Below are 18497 nucleotides of genomic sequence, written 5' to 3'. Positions count from 1 at the left end.
GAGCTCTGGAATGTGTGGGAGTCCTGGGAAGGAAGGCAGAGGCTTGCCAAAATACCTGGAAGAGCATTCAGAATAGAAAAGGAAGCATGGGAGGGGCAGAAGCAAAGGCTATCAGGAAGAGATTAACTTTGCCCAACGGCTGATGTCGTTGGCAGGGCAAGGAAAGACATGGGGCAAGCTGCGTCATGTTGTGGCCCTTTAGGGGATGGTATTTTAAACTTACTGCACACCACTGTTTGTAACCAATCAAACATGTTCCATTCCATTTTGCTATCGAGGTTTTGGTTTTTTTTTTTAATTCCTGTTTAAAGATAACAAAAAGTTGTTCGGAGTTACGTCCCCCTCTGTCCCAAATTGTCTTTTATGTAAATTGTACTGTTGGCAGCTGTAGAACAAAGACAAGATCCATGACCGCTACCAAAGGAGATAGCCAGTGGAGGCTGTTTCACTGGGGGTAGAATAAACAGAGCTATGAACAAATAATGTTTTTTAAACAGTTAGTAATTATAGACTTTTTTTTGAGTTCAGGTTAAGGAAAGACAGACAAGTTTAGGTATGGAAACAGTAGATGTTTAAAACAAGCCATATAATGTTGTTGCTGCCTTCCCCAGTTTGCTGAATTGTTTTAAAAATTGTGTCATGGTAATTATGCTAAGTGATCAGTATTACAATGAGTAATTTTGTAAGCATTGTTAGTTTCCAGATGCAGGTTCTCCTGCTAGCCATCAATGTCCTCTACTGTTCTACTAAAAAAAATTGGGAATACATTAAATATGTTAATAGTATTACTCCTCTTCACAGCATTTTAGAACCATTAACCAAGCATCGTAAGGCCACTATTACAAAAGTAGCTTCAGAAAAAGGAAAACATTTAGAGAACTAGCAGATGAAGGTTTTAAACATTCATTAAGGAAACTGACACCCAGCACCAGTGTAAACCAAATAATCTGACACATACCTGGAAGTAAGACTAAATTTCCACTCTTCGTGGCTTGATTCTGCTTGAATGCAATATTGTATTACGTACTGATTGCTGTCTACAGCTGTCAGAAAACATTGTTACTGAATTGGTCCTTTTTTTTTTTCCTCGGTTTTGCTGTTTGGGGCTTTTAGACTGCAACAGTCACTTGAAGACTACTGTATGCACATGCATGTTAATTATTAACTATAGCTACAAGCAGGTGTTTTCAATACGACGTTTGAATGCAGTTTCATATTTGCTGTCAATAAAATAGGCTCTTGCAGTGCCTCCTTCAAAAGTCCACACCTTCGTGAAGAACACTGTTTGCCGCCTTTATCTTAATTTCTGTATGAGGCGTACTGCACAAACATCATCTGCACCTAACGAGGAAGAAACCAATCTGAATTAGGAATGCTGTGGGAATCTAGAATACTTAGCATCTGTTGAAAAATCATCTGCCCTTTCTCACCAGCAACTAACAACAAACCAGAAAACTTGTTAGTGGATTTTGTTTCACAGGCCCGATACTGGGGAAGCACACCGTTTAATTTTAGAAGGGCTTGCATTGCGTTTAACTGCCCAAGAGAGCAGATAAGGAGCTCCTGGTGACATTTAGTGTTTTACAATGCAGAAGAAATACGATTCCAAAGAATCCTGTCAGGGCTGTTCGGCCTCGCCGTTCGGACATCAGCGATGCCTGTGGAATGCCAGCCTGAAGTGCAGTTCCCTTTCGGTAAGTGAAGGTTTCGGGAACAGTATTGGTAGGACTTGTGGAGTGGCACTGCGTGTTCTGGCCTGGAAACGGAGCTGCTCTGCCTTCTGCTAATCTTGGGTGTTTCAGCTATGAGTGATGATGTGAACACCCAGCTCCTCAGAGCTGCCAGAGCACACCAGTAGAGCGGAGGGAAGTTGGCCGTAGCTCTTCTGCGGTAAAAGGCAGGAGAAAAGCAGATCCAGAAGCATACGTGGAACACTGCACCGTGGTTTTAAAAGCTGTTTGAGAGGCCCTCCAGTTAGAAAAGTTTAGATGGGCAACGATCCCAAGTTCCTAACAAAGCGTTGATGTAAACGGAAAACACACACAAATGCAGGGCTGGGTGACAGCGCACCCCGGGAGGAGCCGCGGCGAAAGGGCTCCGACGGCCCCGCCCCGGCCCCCCAGCAGCCGGCCCGGCCGCGGGAGCTGCTGCGGCCGCCCGCAGGTCGGCGCTCCGCCCCGGCCCCGCCGCGGGGGCTCTTCGGGCAATGCCGGGCGGCGAAGGTAGGCCGGGGGGAGCCGAGCCGGGGGCAGAGTCGGGGCCCCCTCCCGGGAGACGGGACGGGCTGAGAAAAGCCGGGGGGCGAGGCGGCCCGGGCGGCCCCGCCGCCGTGACTCAGCGGCGCGGAGTACCGGGCTGCAACCGGTATTTCCTGTTCCCCCGCCCGCCGCCGCGTGTGTGAGTGTGTCTGCGAGCGTGGGCCGGGGGGGAGCTGGGCGAAGTCACCCCTGAGTCGGGGGGGCGGGGGCCGGCCGCAGGTGGAGCCGCGCCTGCGGAGGGGACGCGCTACCCGTCGCCCGCCTCGTCCGGCCGCCGCCGCCGCCCCTCCTCTTCCCTCCCGCGCCCTCCCCTCCGCCGCCTCCCCACCTGGGGGCGAGGCCGGCACCTGCGGCGGGAGCCCGCCCCGGCGCGGCCGCGCCGCCCCCGCCCCGCAGGAAATCACCCGACTCGGCGGGAGCGGCCGCAGCGGACGCGGACCTGGCCTCGGCGCCGCACTCGGACTCGGCGCCGCCGTCGCAGCCCGCTCCGGGGCGGCGGGGCAGGGCTGAGGGCAGGGTAGGTCGCGCAGTCCCAGCGCCGGGCCGCCTCCCGGGACCTTTGCTCCCGCTGCCGGACGCCGCCGCCGCCGCACCGGGGCTACCTCCGCGAGCAGGCGAGTATCCCCGCGGGGGGCGGGCTGGGCTGCCCCCGGCTCCGCGCCTCCCCGCCGCTCCCCTCTCCTCGGGCAGGTGCGGCGCTCCGCCGCCGGTCGTCGTCCCCCGCCGCCCCTCGTCGCCCCCCCGTCCGGCGCCGCCGCTGCTTCTGCTCCCCGCTCTCGGGGCCACGCTGCAGGAAAGAGCTGCGCGACTTCTCCCTCTCCCTCCTTTGTGCGCTTTGGGTTTTTCTACACCCCTCCACCCCCCCGCCGTCCCTCGGGCGCACTTTGCCTTCTTTGTCCGCGGGAGCCGAGCCGGCGGCTGCGCTCCCGCCGCGGGGAACCCCCCCGGCCCGGCCCCGCCGCCGCCGCGCACCTGGGGCGCGCGAACAGCCGGGCTCGGGTCGGGATCGGCTTTTGCCTAACGGGATTAAGCGGCTCTCGGTGGCTTTTTCCGTACTAAGTACTTTCCGGGAGAGTGCGATACTACGTGGGAAGGGGGAGAGATGTCACCGATGAATCAGGGTTTTTGTTTACCCGGGGTTTTTTCCCCTTAGGAGGGGCGGGTCCCCCGACAGGCGCACGCCCCCGACGGCGGGGGCTTGGGCGGCCTTTGTTAGACACAGAATTCCTGAAATCTTTATGTTGGCACATCCCGAGTGGATTCCAGCCGTGCCTTGGGCTTTGGCTAACTGGGTCAGGGGAAGTTTCAAGTTAACAAGGAACTGTAAAACAAAGGAACAGGCAATTCCAGGAGCCAAATGCTTGATTGCCCTGTTAAATTGCCTTGGCACCGGCCTTGTTTGCGGTGCTGGAGCCCAGGTACCTTAGATTTGCATCATGGAGTGTCAAGGTTGATCTACCAGTGGCATGCGCTTGCTTTATTAGACAAGTCTGCCCTTACTTTCCCCCTACTTGAAACCTGTTTCCTCTGCGTGTTTTTCCAGAGTGAAAAAGTACACGCTGTCTGAACATACTTGCCTAAGAGTCATATACTGCTCTTTCAGATTGGTTATCTGAAAACTTTCATACCTCCAGTGTTGCTTTCTAATAGTTACTCACTTAAAACAGCTGAAATCTCTGAAAAATCTGCTTCCTAGCTTCGATTTATAAACTGGTATCGAATCCAACAGCTAGGATGGTATTTAAAAGCTCTCAGCCCCACAGCTGTGCTCCAGCAGAGGCCACCAAAGGTCTGCTTTGTTTAAACCTTTGGATGTAATTATCAAGGTGGGATGGTTTGAAACAAATTAAAATGACTTACTTTTTCTTTTGCTCAGAAAAGTTTTATTTTAAAGGTTTAGGACTGTGATTCATCTGTGGTTCAGAGAAAAGTGAAGAAAAACAAACACGTGCTATGACTGATATAATCGCTGTTTTTGTTTCTGAAGCAATCATAGTCTAAGGATCCATCTGTAAGCTCTTCCAAGCAATGAGCCTTGCCAGGATCCATGAGGTCTGCATGGCAAGGATCAGGTACTGGAAAGCAGGGGAGGTTTGCTTGTGTAAATTGTTACTCATTGATAGACCATTAGGCTGCTTGAAGAGACTTTGAAATGCTTTGCGTGTAGTAAGCATGTGTCTGCCATTTAAACATGGTCAGTAAGATTTATACTTAGTATAACCTAGTACTATGAGGGCTTTCATCAGGCTTCTGAGGAAGCTTTCTGCAGGTATTTGACTTTTGGGTGAGTTTACTGTTATAATTGCTTCCAGGCTGGTATGTGCAAACATCTTACGCCCTAAACATTGCATTCAAGTAGCAGTAGTGACTGCGCTTCCCTTTGCAAATGGAAGTCGCTATGGATTGGAGAAACTGCGCCTAGCTTTAATTGCGTTCTGCATTGCCCTGTATCACAGTATCAGTAACTGTTACTGTGCTCAGTGCCACTACACTGGGCTTTTGTGAGACTAAAGATGAGTATTGGGAATTATGCAGTGGGGTTAGGATGATCCCAATACTTTGCATGAACTATAATCTCAATAGAGCTCTTCAGAATGAAGCATTAAAGTAATTAAGTGTCTGATACTTTTTTGATTGCTTAATCTCCCCTTTCCTGGTTCAGTGTCTTCTGAGGACAACCGGGAAATCTTTCCTAGTGATTAAAATAATGTTTAGGCACTGACATGGTTCACAAGATGGGATGTGTTGTACCTTTAGAAAACCTAGATGCTTAAAAGCATCAGAAAGTTCCTGGATCATAGTAATCCGCAACTGGGGAATGGCCTGATGTTTCAGGACTACTTCAAAGCTGTATTTAACTTAAAGCAAATTTAGATGATAGCATTTGTGTGTGTGTTTTAACAGTTACCAACATTGTCTTTCTCCAGAACTTCCTCGCAGGGTAAAGGAAATCGGTTGTTACAAGACTGTTCTCTTTTAATTGCTGAAATAACAGTATCTACATTCTCAAGGACAGTGTAACTTTTGTCATGCCTTGGCTGCATCAGTTTCATCCTATTGTAGTAATCCGGGAACCAGTCATTCTAATAACAGGGGAAAGAAACCACTTTGGCGTGGTGTAATGGCTACAGTTTGTTGAGGTTAGAGATTTTTTCAACACTGGTTTATTTTCAAACAGGTAAGAAAATACTCATTGCTGGGAAAAAAGGAGTTTATTAAATCTGACAATTGATCCTTGACATCAGCTGCATAAGGCCTGTGAATCTTAATCCCAAATTGCTGTGAATTTCTATGAACTTTAGAAGACTCCTCTAAAATGAGACGATCTACTTGTAAAACAAAGATTTATGGCAATAAGGATATAGGGCGTAATTTTTAGGCCTGTCTTCTAATATATGGATCTTGCCATAGTGAAGAAAGTTTGCAAACGGTGAGTTACCTACAAAGATTGCAGCAGCGAAGTGGGTATGACAGGTTTTGCATGGCCATGCTGACATATTCGCACTGGTGCGTGTCGTCTTTCACAGTTAAAGTTTTGGTTTCAGTCTCGTGACCAAGTACTCTAAGTTGTTTGGGAATCCCCAGAGAAGTACTCAGGTTTTATTTCTATACAGATTTCTCTCCCAGATGCTTTTGTCAAAATAGAGCTGTTCCACCACGGCGTGCTTTTCTCAGTTATCTGAACCTATCCTCTTCCTCAGAAAGAGCAGCGCTGTGTTAGACCCTTATGTCCGCTCCCTTGTAAAGTGTGCTTACTTCTTGTCCCAGAGTCTTTGGAGCCTTCTGTTGCCCTCTAATGGTCTTTCACCAGTACTAGGGTTATCCTAGTCCCACTTCAGAAAGTAATTTTTTTTTTTCTGAATAGGTAAATTGTGATTTAGAATTTGCTGCAATAATTTTTTTTTTTTAACCAAACAAAGCCTGCATTTAACAGTGGAGGGCTGAGGTTACTTTTTACTTAAATATGACATAATTAACACAGGTACTGGCCGCAGTATGGGAATTAAACAGTTTCATGCAGCAGCAAAGACCACTCCAGGTAGTTTCTCAACTTAAACTGTTAATGTTTGGGTTGTTTGTTAGTTGTTTTGTTATTGTTGGTTTTGTTTTCTTTTAAATCAGATGATTGCTTTTTGAAAGTGCATGTCGCTAGGGAATATTGTGGATTTCTGTTTCAAATGAGAATGCAGACTGTGGCAACTCCTTTCTGTCCAGCATTAGATAACCCTTGCAGTTGTGGACATATTTAGGATGTTTATCATCCAAGCCTAGTAATGGTGGAGTGAGCTGTGGGAGCTCTGGTCTGGTATCTTGTATGGCATCTACCCTGGTGTGTATTCATCAGCTGCAGGCTTTGTTTTTAGGAAACATGAGCTACCCAAGTCTTCCTGAATTTAGGTCAGCATTGTCATTGTGTATCTGAGTGTTGGAACCTCAGATAACCATGGTTCCTAATGTAGGAAGAAAATGAAACTCATTAGTGCTGTATTTTCACATGTATAACGTGAAAATGACAGACAAAAATACTGTGTGTTGCAATGGTAGGGCCAATAAGTGTGCAAGGAAAAATATAAATCCTCTTTTGTTCTGATTTTTCACAATGCCTGCTCCCTTTCCATGCTGTTGTCTTTGCTTCTGTTTTGCACCAGCAATCCAGAACTGCTTTTGAGAAACTTCTTTTTATTTCTTAAAGGTATGCAGATTATCTTGGGTGTGGTCTATATACATGTGAAATGTCAGATTTAGGATGTCTAGTTAGGTGTGGGTATGTTTTCATTAAGCTAGGCATGACTTCAGATATTTTGGACCACTTTGGGTTTTTCTTCAGATAGGCTCAATAATACCTCTCTCAAGCGTTTTGTTGTGATGACTCTCTCGTGCCAAACAAGTTATTTAACATCAGCCTGCACTGTATTGATAAACTGAGCCTGAACTCAACAATATTTGGCTTCATCTAAACCAAGGTTTCACATATTTTTTCAAGCTATTTGTTATTTGCTTTGCCTCATTAGTTATCTTTTCTTTTTTTTTTTTAAGAGACATTAGAGAAAACCTATAAATCTCTCTTGTATGTCACTGTTAACAGCAAGGCTGGCTGTAGTCCGGCTTGCTCTCTCTGTTCTAACATCTGCTTCATCATCTAGCTCTGCTTAATAGCCAGCAGATTTGACTGCTGGTGTCTCTAGCCTCCTTAGCGCAACTTTGTATAAGCTGATTCTGAGAATCTCCAGGAACATATGGACTGTTCAGGCAAGGGACAATCTCTCAGGAGGGGCCAAAAGCAACTGCGATCCGTGATGCTGTGTGAAAGAAGTTTCCAGGTCCTCCTCTTCTCTTTCCATGAAACCATTCCCACCCCCATGTCCCCAGTCTGATCCTTGATGCTCCTTTGCCTCAAGATTGTTTCAACAGACGAAGCTTTACATATGTGTTGATTGTTTGTCAAGCTATTTCTTAGCTATATGGCCCAAACAAAACACATGTATGTTCTGGAAGTTAACAGTTGTCTGTCACAGTTATTCTTGTCACCGGAGGAAAAGCATGTAGGAAGAGATCTTTGTTTCTTTGCTCTCCTCATGAGAGAATTCTTTGGTCTGTAGGTGTTACAGAGATTTTTTGAGAGACGAGAAAGAAAAGAATTTTGTTTCTTTCCAAAGATGGAAAGTAATTTGTGGCTACATTGGGCAATGGTTGTCTCCTTTGTAGTTGGGTCTGAAGTGACTGAAGATGTGATCATGCTTCTGTCATCAGTTTTTACATGAAGTATGCTCTACATCTAATTAAGGGAGTATGACTGTTTTCATCTGTCAAGGATTAGAGCAAAAGGAAGCTTTTGCTTTGATCCCGTAAATGTTTCTTTAATGCAGAAAAGAGCTTCTGTCGTTCTTTCCCTGTTCCCTGAAATATGTCTTGCTTTCCAAACCATCCACTGCAATTGAGTCTACAATTTTTACAGTGTGAATGAAAATAAGCAAACTTCAGAACTGCTTTTGCAAAAGTCGTGTAGAATTTCAGCCAGGTTGAACTCACTGCCCCAAGACTGAAACTTCCCCCCAGCCCCTGCTCTGTTTCAGCTAGGGAAGCACAGAAAAGAGTAGGGGACTTTGGAACGTATAAAGAAAAGCTGACAGTTTTCATGGAGTCCTCTTTCCTTATAGCCAGTGTAGCTGGCTTGGTAAGGCTATGACAAGTGCTCCAAGCCTTTTGGTACATTGCCACAATGCACTATATCAGTTTGATAGAAGTGCGTGTTACTGGGTTTTCTTTGTTTGGTAAACTGATTAGTAATGTGAGAGATCCTCAGGGAGAAGGCTAGCAGAGAGTACAAATACAGTGAATAAGCAAAGAATCTTTTTAGCCAAACTGTGAGGCCGTTTCTTGCTGTTATCTTTTTGGATATGGCTGAGGAACATGAGTTCCTGAAGTTGACGCAAATATTTTTCTTAGCAGCTTAATTCTTAGATTATGTTTGTTCACTTGTGTGTTCCCAGTTAGGAAAATTGCACTGTGTTCTTTCCAATAAAACTTGGTGTTCATTCTTCCTGAAAAAACAGAAAGCCAGAAGAAGGGGAGTGGATGATAACTCCCCAACAGGAAACAATGGTTGAAGGTATGTTTTAGACCTTTTGTTTGCTCTGCAAAAGCCATCCTTCACTAACAATGGATGTACTAGCAGCTTGGAATTTCTGTTTTCAAATAAAGTTGAAGGAAGTTGATAAATGTGAGTCGTCTTACTCCCTCTAGATATCTGGAGATTTCATGAACCATTTGGCCAAAAGCAGTACTTGGGAGAAACCTGTGCTTATTGTGTGAGCTTGGCTTCTCTGTGTACAAGGCTAGCTGTGGGGCACCTATTCTAGTCAGAATTAATTGGCTTTGCCCAAAGAGACAAAAGATGGACCAGAGCTGCACTAAATGTTTTTTAGACTTTGCATAGGACTCTGGCTTTGAAAAGTACTTTTGGGAAGTTTTTGTAAGAACTGTTTCTTAAACCTGTAAGGGGAAAATTTAGGGTTAAAAAAGTGTTAAGGGGGGGACAGAAAGAAGTACCAAAACTTCGTAGGAGAAATTGTGATAATACTGATGTTGCTAACAAAACTGACTTTGAGGGAAGACTGGATTTTATCAAAACATTTCTGCGTTTAATTGAAATTGAATATTGTCATGGACTACTACAGTCAGAAGGTTCTTAAAAACTGGAATAGTCAAAAAACTGCCTGCTTCTTATCTTGCCTTTTCCTAGTCAGTACTGCTTTTGCAGTAGAGCTGCCAAAGCTAGCAGAAGTCAGGATGTACGCAGGCTTAATGACGTTAGCTGTGCTTGCAGACTTCTAGTAGTACTTCGCTCTCCTAAGCTGCTTAATACTTCTTATACAGATGTTTGAAGTTGTAGTTAAGACAAGACCTGGGGAAGTCATTCTTTGCTTAATTTTATTTCTGTGTTTTTAATATCTTAATTAATTTTCTTAATACACCACAAATTTTCAGACTGCATATTCCTTCCATATCAGCATGCAACTAGGTAGGTGAAAACTGTATTTTTCCCTCTGACAGTTGTTTGTAGTGGTACTCCCTGAATCTAAAAAATGCTTAATTTTATTTTGCTCTTCTAAGAACAGTTCTATGGATTACTTTTTAGTAATAACTTGAGAAAGTTCAGTGTGTGCATGTGATATTAATCCAAATTTGTAGGTTATGTTATTAAACACCAAATATGGGTAACACAGGATTGTAAGTAATATAGGACCTGGCAATGGCTATACAAATCTTGTTGTTAAGAGCTGAATATTATACAGTATAAGTAATGAAAACTTGTGGTTTTCATCTTAGCAGTTTCTAAATAAGTAGCATGCAATACGAAGTCACCCCAACAGAAGTATAGACGTGTCTAATAATGCTAAGGAATAACTAAAATCCATGGTTTACAGAGGGAGTTGTAGCTGAAGTCTTCAGTCTTCCCGTCCCATCTGTTCTTTTTACGTTTTTATCTATATTGCTGCATAAGTACATAATGTTTATATGATATGTATAATTATATATAAAACATTCATATCTTACTTAGTATCTAAGTAGCATTACAACAACACTTCCTCAGTCTTTTTGCAATCAAGTATGTCTCTTTTAACACTGCAATTTGGCAGTGCTGCAGCGTTTCCAAAATGTCACTGTTACGTCAAAATGTACATCTGTCTCCAGCTTTGTAGTTAGTACCTGAGGTCTTTGGCATGCACAGTTACTTACCTCATGGCTAGAACAATTTTGACATGGAAGATGGCTTCTGGCATTGTGTGAGACACATTTGAATGACTAGTAGGTATCATAATGGGAGTCTTTAGCTTTCTTAATTCCATACAAGTCACATAAGGAAATATTTCTCCATGCCCTTTCTGAACAGATCAGATAAATCTCTTGTAACACTTCCACCTTGTAACGCTTCCAATGTACAGACCTTTCTGGTGCTGAGAAGAAAAGTTGAAGCAAAAGCTACTTTTGTCTGTCACAGTGTCTAAAACAGTCTCAAGTTTTCTGTGCAGATCTCTCTTATTCCCTGGATGGATTTGACAGAGAAGTTACCTAGTGCTCCATTAGTACTTGAAAGATTACAGACAGCAGAGATTTAGCAAAGGATTAGTCAATTGGAGAGTGTGCATTATCCAGCCAGGCTTAGAACCATGATTGTCTCTTCAATCATTTTCATTAGTGTCTTATTCAAAGATGGAATTATGTAACAATGACGTTTCAGGGGAATCTGGTAGTAGTTTTTCTTTGGTTTCTCTCTCCTGCTAACTCTTCAAGCCTGAGAGAGGGGAAAAAGCATTACTTCTATGCTTCAAACTCGCAGCATGTTTTGAAAAGCAGCAGTTCAGATGATAAGTGAAGAGGCATGACTTCAGTTGCAGCATCTGCGTTTGGATGATAACTTAGCATGGTGGAACTCTTGAGAGAGGCAGGATGCGGTACAAGAAATATATAACTATTTTAGAAGCAGCGATAGGTATTACTCCCCTTAACAAGAGGGAGCTGCTTCCTGAGGGTAGACATGCAAATCTGTGGAAACATCCAGGGTAAGTGGAAAACCTGTGCTCACCTTGAATCATGCAATTTTAAACCTTGTTATCAGAAAAGAGGAGAATCATTCATAAAACAGGTAATCTTTTTTGTACCTTCCAAATGGTGTATCTTCTGCAGTTGTAGTTAAACTTTCTGGTTTCATTAGAGATTTCGGTGTACTTCTTGTCCTTGACTAGTAGAGTAAGTAGGAGAAGGTGTTGTTTCTCAATCAGGAGTTTGCTGAAGAACAGAAAGTATAAACAGGTGTATACTCATCAGAATGAAAATTGAATTGTTGGTTTGTGTTTATTGCTTACTGCTAAGCTGTTGTGTGTATGTTTGCGTTCCCCCTCCCCCTAATTTAAAAATATACATTATTTAAGTTTTATCCATGAGAGAACTAGCAGCTTCTAAAAGTGGAAAAGAAAAATGCTTCTCTCTGTGTGTGCAACTTTCCTTCTCTGCTAGGAAGCAAGAGTTCATCACACTTAGCAATACTGTTTCCCTGAAGGAAAGTTTAGTTATTAAGAGAAGTCAATTAAGGCTATTAATGTTAAAAATGTGAAATACTGAGCATTCTGGTTTTGTTAAAAAAAAAAATCCAGAGTGCTTTCTTGTACCACACAACTTGAGTATTAGGCTTCAGAAAATTCTTTCTGTTCATAACTGTTTCCCTCAAAAACTTACAGTATGTGTGAAAGGGGATTGTCGTTCTCTCCCAACTTCCCCTATATGAGTAGCATCAATGGATGGGTGTCTTCAGCCCTTTTAGTCTTTCCTATTTTTGTTATACATTAGAATGCTGTCACCTTGTTTCAGACATTGCAGAGGAGTGCAAAATGTGAGAAGCTTTTGTTCAAAAGCAATTAATATGTTTGTACTGGTTTGGAATAGTTTTGTGTAAGCAGGACTTCAAAGAAAAGCTCTGACTGTTTGGCTATAACTGAACTCAGATTTATCCTGTAATTTTTCCACAAGAGCACTTCCTCTAATGGTGGTAGCAACAGTAAAAGCAATTAAAATACAGTGCACCATATGATTTTTTTGGTGGTTGTTGTTGTTGCATCACCAAGACCACAAACTAGTCTAGAAAATACGCTGATGCCAACAGTTTCCAGCCTCTTACCAATGTAAGTATTCTTCAAGTTGGTCCTAAGTTTCTGATATTGTGTTAATGAGTGCTTTAGGGCTTTTTGTTAAAAATCTGCCCATTAAAAGGGGTTCTTAGTACAGTGTGTTTGGACACAGGACAGTGGAGTGTCCTAGACTGTGACTTCCTTTGATTGTTTCATTTAAGTTATCTACATGCCAATCTCTTTGAATTTTGCAGCCACTCTTTACATGTTGATAAAACAGTACTTGATTGCTCTTGATACTTTGAGGAGCTGTGTTGGAAAGTAATGGTACATTCTTGCAGAATTCCTCTTTGTTTTCAAGTAGGTTTGTTTGGACAGAGTCACAGCTTGAAACAAGCCATCTAAAAATGAAACTTGCTAACTTTAGCACCCATTATTTTTTGTTTTGTGACTGGGACTGCTTGGCTTTCATCTACTACTGAGTGTTAGTATCAAAGTGCAAAAGACACTACCCCATTAATACTTGTTTTTATTTCCAGCATGCTTAATTGGGCATCTCCCTCCTTTCAGGGAGAGGTTTAGTTGATGTGATTGTTGTACACATTTGGAATTCCAAACTGGTTAGGATGTATTTGGATTATGTTTGGATTTGCCATTCCAACAGTTTCACAAAAGCAGAAAAGCTGTTGTTATTGGACTGTAATAGGGATCCCTTTTATGTTTTCATTAAAACTTTCAGGGAACTAAAGGTTGGTAACCAGCAGTTGCGGCAAAGTGAACTGTGAGTTGAAGAAAAAAGCACTGTTCTTTTTGTAGCTGCAGACTGCTCATTCTATACAACTGGAATAAGCAAATCAACTTGTTTTGCTAACATCAGTTTATCACTCAACTTCTAGAGGTACCCTGTCACGTTCATATAAAAAAAGTGTTTTAAAAGTGTGCGTGTAATAGGAAAAAAACCCCACCATAATGAGATAGTTTCCAAAACCTAGTACTGAATGTAGGATATAGAGGTCCTTGTCTGTCATCTCCTCACTGCGCAAATTCAGGTGCATGCTTAACTCAAATACTTCCTTTATTTCTCTTAATCATCTCCTAAAATAAAAAGTAGCATTAGAGTGTGATGCCAGTTCCAGTGCCATCACTTGAAAGTTGTAAAAATCCTGGTTAAAAACCCAGACTAAGATGCAAAAGAAAGCGGGAAAGACAAATATGTTATTTTGCTAAAGCATTCATTTACGTTTCCATATCAAAGGCATTATAAAGTATGTTTTTCTACCTCCATTTTTGCTTGGAATAGTGATGTGATTTCTGTGACAGATCGATTCCCCCCCCCCCCCCCTTTTCTTTTTATAACTTTTGGCATCTTCACGCAGAGGCAAAATGGTGACAGCAGTGGTAGTCTGGGTTTAGCTTGCTTGTGTAACTTTCCTGCAGCCTGCATAATAGTACTCTGTGCACAGCCTGGAACAATAAGGCTGATGTTTGTTCATAATGCACAGCGTAGCTCCTTGCGGCTCTTTGGTGATCATGGAAACTCATATTAAGCATCCTTTTGTTCTGTGAGTTCAGAAATCATGCCTTGATCTAAACCAGTAGTTTATTACTTTTAGAAACATGCTTTTATGCTGGAAGAATCAGCAGAGAGGAAAAAGGACCTTCTAATTTCACAATGTGATGTCTGGCAGGTGCTGGCATTTTTGAAGTTTTTAAGAAGTTAATCTGAGACCAAATGTATTTTTAAAATATCTTAGAAGTTTTCAGTTTGCTTTTTTGAACCTGGGACCTCATTATGATTGTGCTCAGGAAAAAGTGGGTGCCACACACAAGACACATCAATAAAATGTGGGGAAGACTTGTAGATTGGGGAAGTTTTGCAGAATTCTTTCAGTATCTCTTTCTTATGGCTCTCCTGCTATCTAGAAATGGCTAATGGAGTATTAGCCAGAATTAAAAAAAAAAAAACATGAATTGGAGAGAAAAAAAAACCAACACAAACCTGTTACAAGTATGAATAACATACTCTTCTAGGGAAGTCTGGCTGTATCCTTCTTTAAAGATGGAACACTTTGGAAAGATGCTCTTTGAGAGGAATTAAGATGATCAAGATGTGTGTTGGTTTTCTTTTAAAAACAAAACAAAACCCAACCAACAAACCCTAACCACTGGCTTCTGTTTCTATTTCTGTCAGAAGTTCCTCCTTCATCTTAGTTAAACCATTCATTTTCTGGTTTCCTACGCAGGATAGTCAAGGGCTAGGACAAGGGGTGGGGGAGAGGAGGAGCCTTCTGACAGGGATGCTGAGTGGAAGCTAAGATACTGCTTGTGCAGAAGAGGGGTAGCTGAGGCCTGTTGAGCAGGGGAAGGAGTAGAAAATTATATCGGGAATCGTTTCTTTTCTATCATTTGGCAACTGGAGTTGTTAAGTTACCAACTGAAATCACTGGAGCACATTTATCTGATTGTTCTTACTGAGGTTATGCTCAAGATACAATGCTCTTACTGGCTTAACTTTGTACAATCTTGTGCAAACTAAGCTATCAGAGTAAGACTAAATGAAAACAAAAGGCCCAAATGCCTTGTGGAGAGGACCCGTGCAACAAAAGGAATATAAGCACATGTCCTGTCTGTACCCTGTTTAGTTTGCAAAAATGCATTGTTGCCTTGTGTGCAGGCTTGCGTGGATGCCTGATGAAGGGCAGTGCTTGAATTGAAGTTTGCAGTGTTGCTGCAAGTGTAAATATTGCCAAGTATCTCCTTTATTCAAGCACTGTTTCCCCTTGATTGCCAGGAAAGCTAAAGCATGCCAAACTAACCAGGGAAATATATTTTATATCCTCTTTATCTCTAGGACTTCAGCATCCCAGGCTTCACAGTCACTCTTTTGTGATTATGCATGACTTAAATGAAACTTTGTTTTTCAGGGAGCAAACTACTGCACTGCCATCTCCTTGTGAGTGGGACTGGGAGCAGAGCTGTACATCAAGCCCAAAGCAACTCACAGCAAGTAGACAGAGACACTCAAAAATCGTCATTCCTCACAAGGTACTAGTCAAGTTGCAACAGTTAGAACTGGTCATTAGTTTAAAATGATGCATTTGTGTCGTGTTAGCTATAATGTTCATTCTTTTAGGTATGTTTTTAAAAGGTTTTAAGAAACTGTACTTAATAGAGTAATAAGGTCAAATCGGAACTAGTTCTTTTGGATTCCTGAAGCCACTTAAAATGAGCACACACACATTTGATGAAAGCTTGGTGATGTACAACAGGCCTCCAGAAGAGGAGAGACTTCTGCAATGAACTCAATATTCCGCTGAAGTTATGCAAATAATAATGCACAGGCCTGTACTAGTTCATCTCTTAGCTAAACATTGGTAAAGAATGGATTTAATCTCTGGTGATGTCTTCAGCAAATATAAATATTTAGCATGAGTTTGGGGATAAATAAATTACTTCAAGCACGGAGGGTAATATTAATGGGAATTGCTTAGTGACTCAGTAGAGTCCTGGGAACAGAATAGCTACGCACAGGGAGAGTTGTTTTGCTGCATATTTTCTTATAGTACATCACTAAGGTAAATACAATCTTTTGGCATCTTAACCTTGCTTTTGAAACCTTTTTTCAAGTGCTTCCAAGAGAGAATATAAAATGCGTCCTTAGGTTTATGTGTCAATCAAACATGCTTGGCTTATTTTTGTAAGTCATTAACAGATGGCAATTTCAAGAGGGCAAAGGGGTTTTATGCTGGTGTGTTGCAAAACTATAATTGACTTATCTTTCATTCTTGAGAGATGAATAGCTATTGCTGCTTTAGTAATTTACTTGGAAATGTGGGTATCAGTTGTTCTGTCTTTCTAATTTGTGATATACTTAACCAAAGCTACTCATCTGTTAGTTTAATGTTCCAGGAGTGAGGGGAGAGGATGCTAATTAATAAGACTCTAAAGATACAATAGAAAAGCAAAAAAAAAAAAAAAAATTGGCATTATATAAGAGAACAAACAAGCAAACCCTGTTCACTAAGGGCACTGTGTGGCGGAAAATATGATACAAGAATATCAATGAAGCGTAGCTAGGCAGGAACGTCCCAGTTGAGGTCTCAAGCAGACTCTAGCATTTTCCTCAAAATAAAAAACTTTCAAGCATATCATATGGTATGCAAACCTTACACTAGGGAATGTGGATACTTGCAAGCCCAACTCTTAGCAAAAGAAACTCCAGAACCATGTACCCACTAGAGAAAGATGCCTCAGAAGCTGCATCCAGCCACCTTGCCTGGGGGCTCCCAGGAGTTGTGGAACTGGCAAATGAGTGACTGGGGTGGGTGTGTCCATCTGCTTTCTCCCTGACGATTGTTCTCACTATTATCCCTTGGACTGTCACCAGTTCATTTCAGTCCTTCCTGAAGAGCAGCACCCAAAAGCGAGCACAGTACCTTACTTGGGACCTTTGCTGTTACTGAATAGGGCTGCAGAACTGCTTTGTTTCTTAATGAGCTCGTCAGCAGGAGGTTTGCCAGTTTAAATAGGATGGGGAGAGGCAGAGCTTTGAAGCATAGTTTTAGTGCTCTAAAGGACTAACTTGGCTGAAGAACTGCTGTCTGGAACTTTGTGTTTTAAATTAACCTCTGTATCAGAAAAAAATTAACAAGAAAGTTTTGTGTATGTTAGTCTTGTGCATTCTGCATATTCTTTTGCTTGTTCTTAATAAGTATAATGATCTCCATGAGAATGGGATCTTTGTTTTCTTTACTGTGTTTTCTTAATTAATTTGAGCTGTAAGAGATGATTACCATGGTAAAGTTTTTGATGTTGTAAGGCTTGACTTCTAGTGAGGGAAGGCACATAAATTGCTAAAAGCAGAGGATTGTTTCACAGCCTTGCAAGGAGTAGTCAAGAAACATGGAGAAGAGAGGAAGGAAATGAGATGTAAGCAAAATGATTGTTCAAACAGAATGTGCTCAGTGTGGTGCCTTCTGTTTAAAATGAACAAGTTGGGGGTGGGGAAGAGGTTTCCTTTCAAGTGTTGATATGCACTTTTGTATGGTGTTTGAGGAGAAAAAGAGTACACACTTGTGTGGTTTGGATCTGTTTAAACTACTTCGTTATTTCATTCTTTAGAATAACAGCTTTTGTAGCTTCTTAAATTAATAGAGGTCAAAGTGCTTATGCCAAAGAAAGTTGCTTCAATTTCCATAGTCCGTAGAGGAAGGGGGGTGTGTGTGTGTGTGTTTGGATGGAGTCACTGTTAGGTCCCCCTTTCACGCTTTAGCCATAGGTCACACTATTTCATTTGCGTGCCATACTTACCGGTGTAATTTTCAAGACACTGCAGTGTAGTTTAAAACATTGCACAGATGAAAATGTGTTTAGAATAAATAGACTGTATTTCTTTATTCTCCCCACTATCATTTTTTATTGACTGTTATCAAACACCTCTGCATATTCTCATGCTGCTTTTTATCTATCCTGTGAAACGTGCTATACATCTATATTTTCTAACTTGCATGTTCTTTGCAAAGATGTAGCAAAAACAAAACAAGCAGTCTTGTGCTGTTTTTCAGCAGAATAAACCTGTGATGTGTGAGATCTAGTAGAACTGATGACTAATATTTCAAAACTGTTGAGAAAAATATGCTATATTACTGTATTTCATACTGTTAATATCTCTAGTGCTGTTCCCAGTTGTTCAGCATATCAGTGTTTGTCACAGTTTTTTTCATTTTTGTGAACTTGAATTTGAGTTTATAATTGGCTTAGAACAGTGCTGCTTATTGCTCTAAATCTTTATCTACATGTTTTAAATTTTGTTGATTTGAAGTGTCTAGGTTAAAAAAAAAATCTTTTTTTTTTTTTTGAGAAGGTCAAAATAGGTGGCCAGGTGAGCCACAGAGGATTTTGTACTGTTGATTACCCCAGAAAAAGTATGTATGAAGTGTGGGATGCTGTTTATGTTGGGCTCTGTGTTGCTTCCAGGGACATCTGTGCTTTCTAAAATTATAGCCTTAGAATTGCTGCTTTGAAACCTGGAAAGTGTGTATAGCTGTGCATCCTTACGCTAGACCAGAGATGGCAAATGTACCAGACCCTGCAAGCTGCATGCCAAAATCTT

The 18497-nt window shown here is 42.0% G+C and overlaps 1 protein-coding gene across 2 annotated transcripts in view; it reads left to right on the top strand.

The window, feature by feature from the left end:
• Positions 1-2160: 2160 nt before the first annotated feature.
• TJP2 (tight junction protein 2) overlaps positions 2161-18497 on the top strand; it is a 67597-nt gene continuing 51260 nt past the window's right edge. The window contains exons 1-2 of one of the 2 annotated variants that reach the window (XM_076362781.1): positions 2161-2222; positions 15310-15430. The gene's annotated coding sequence lies outside the window, so the exon portion shown is untranslated. Of the gene's footprint in view, positions 2223-2775; positions 2873-15309; positions 15431-18497 lie in introns of those variants that run through there. The other variant, XM_076362780.1, reaches the window with a different exon arrangement.

Source organism: Aptenodytes patagonicus, chromosome Z (genome assembly GCF_965638725.1).
Source record: "Aptenodytes patagonicus chromosome Z, bAptPat1.pri.cur, whole genome shotgun sequence".
NCBI lineage: Eukaryota > Metazoa > Chordata > Aves > Sphenisciformes > Spheniscidae > Aptenodytes > Aptenodytes patagonicus.
This window is presented reverse-complemented; position numbering and strand designations above follow the sequence as displayed.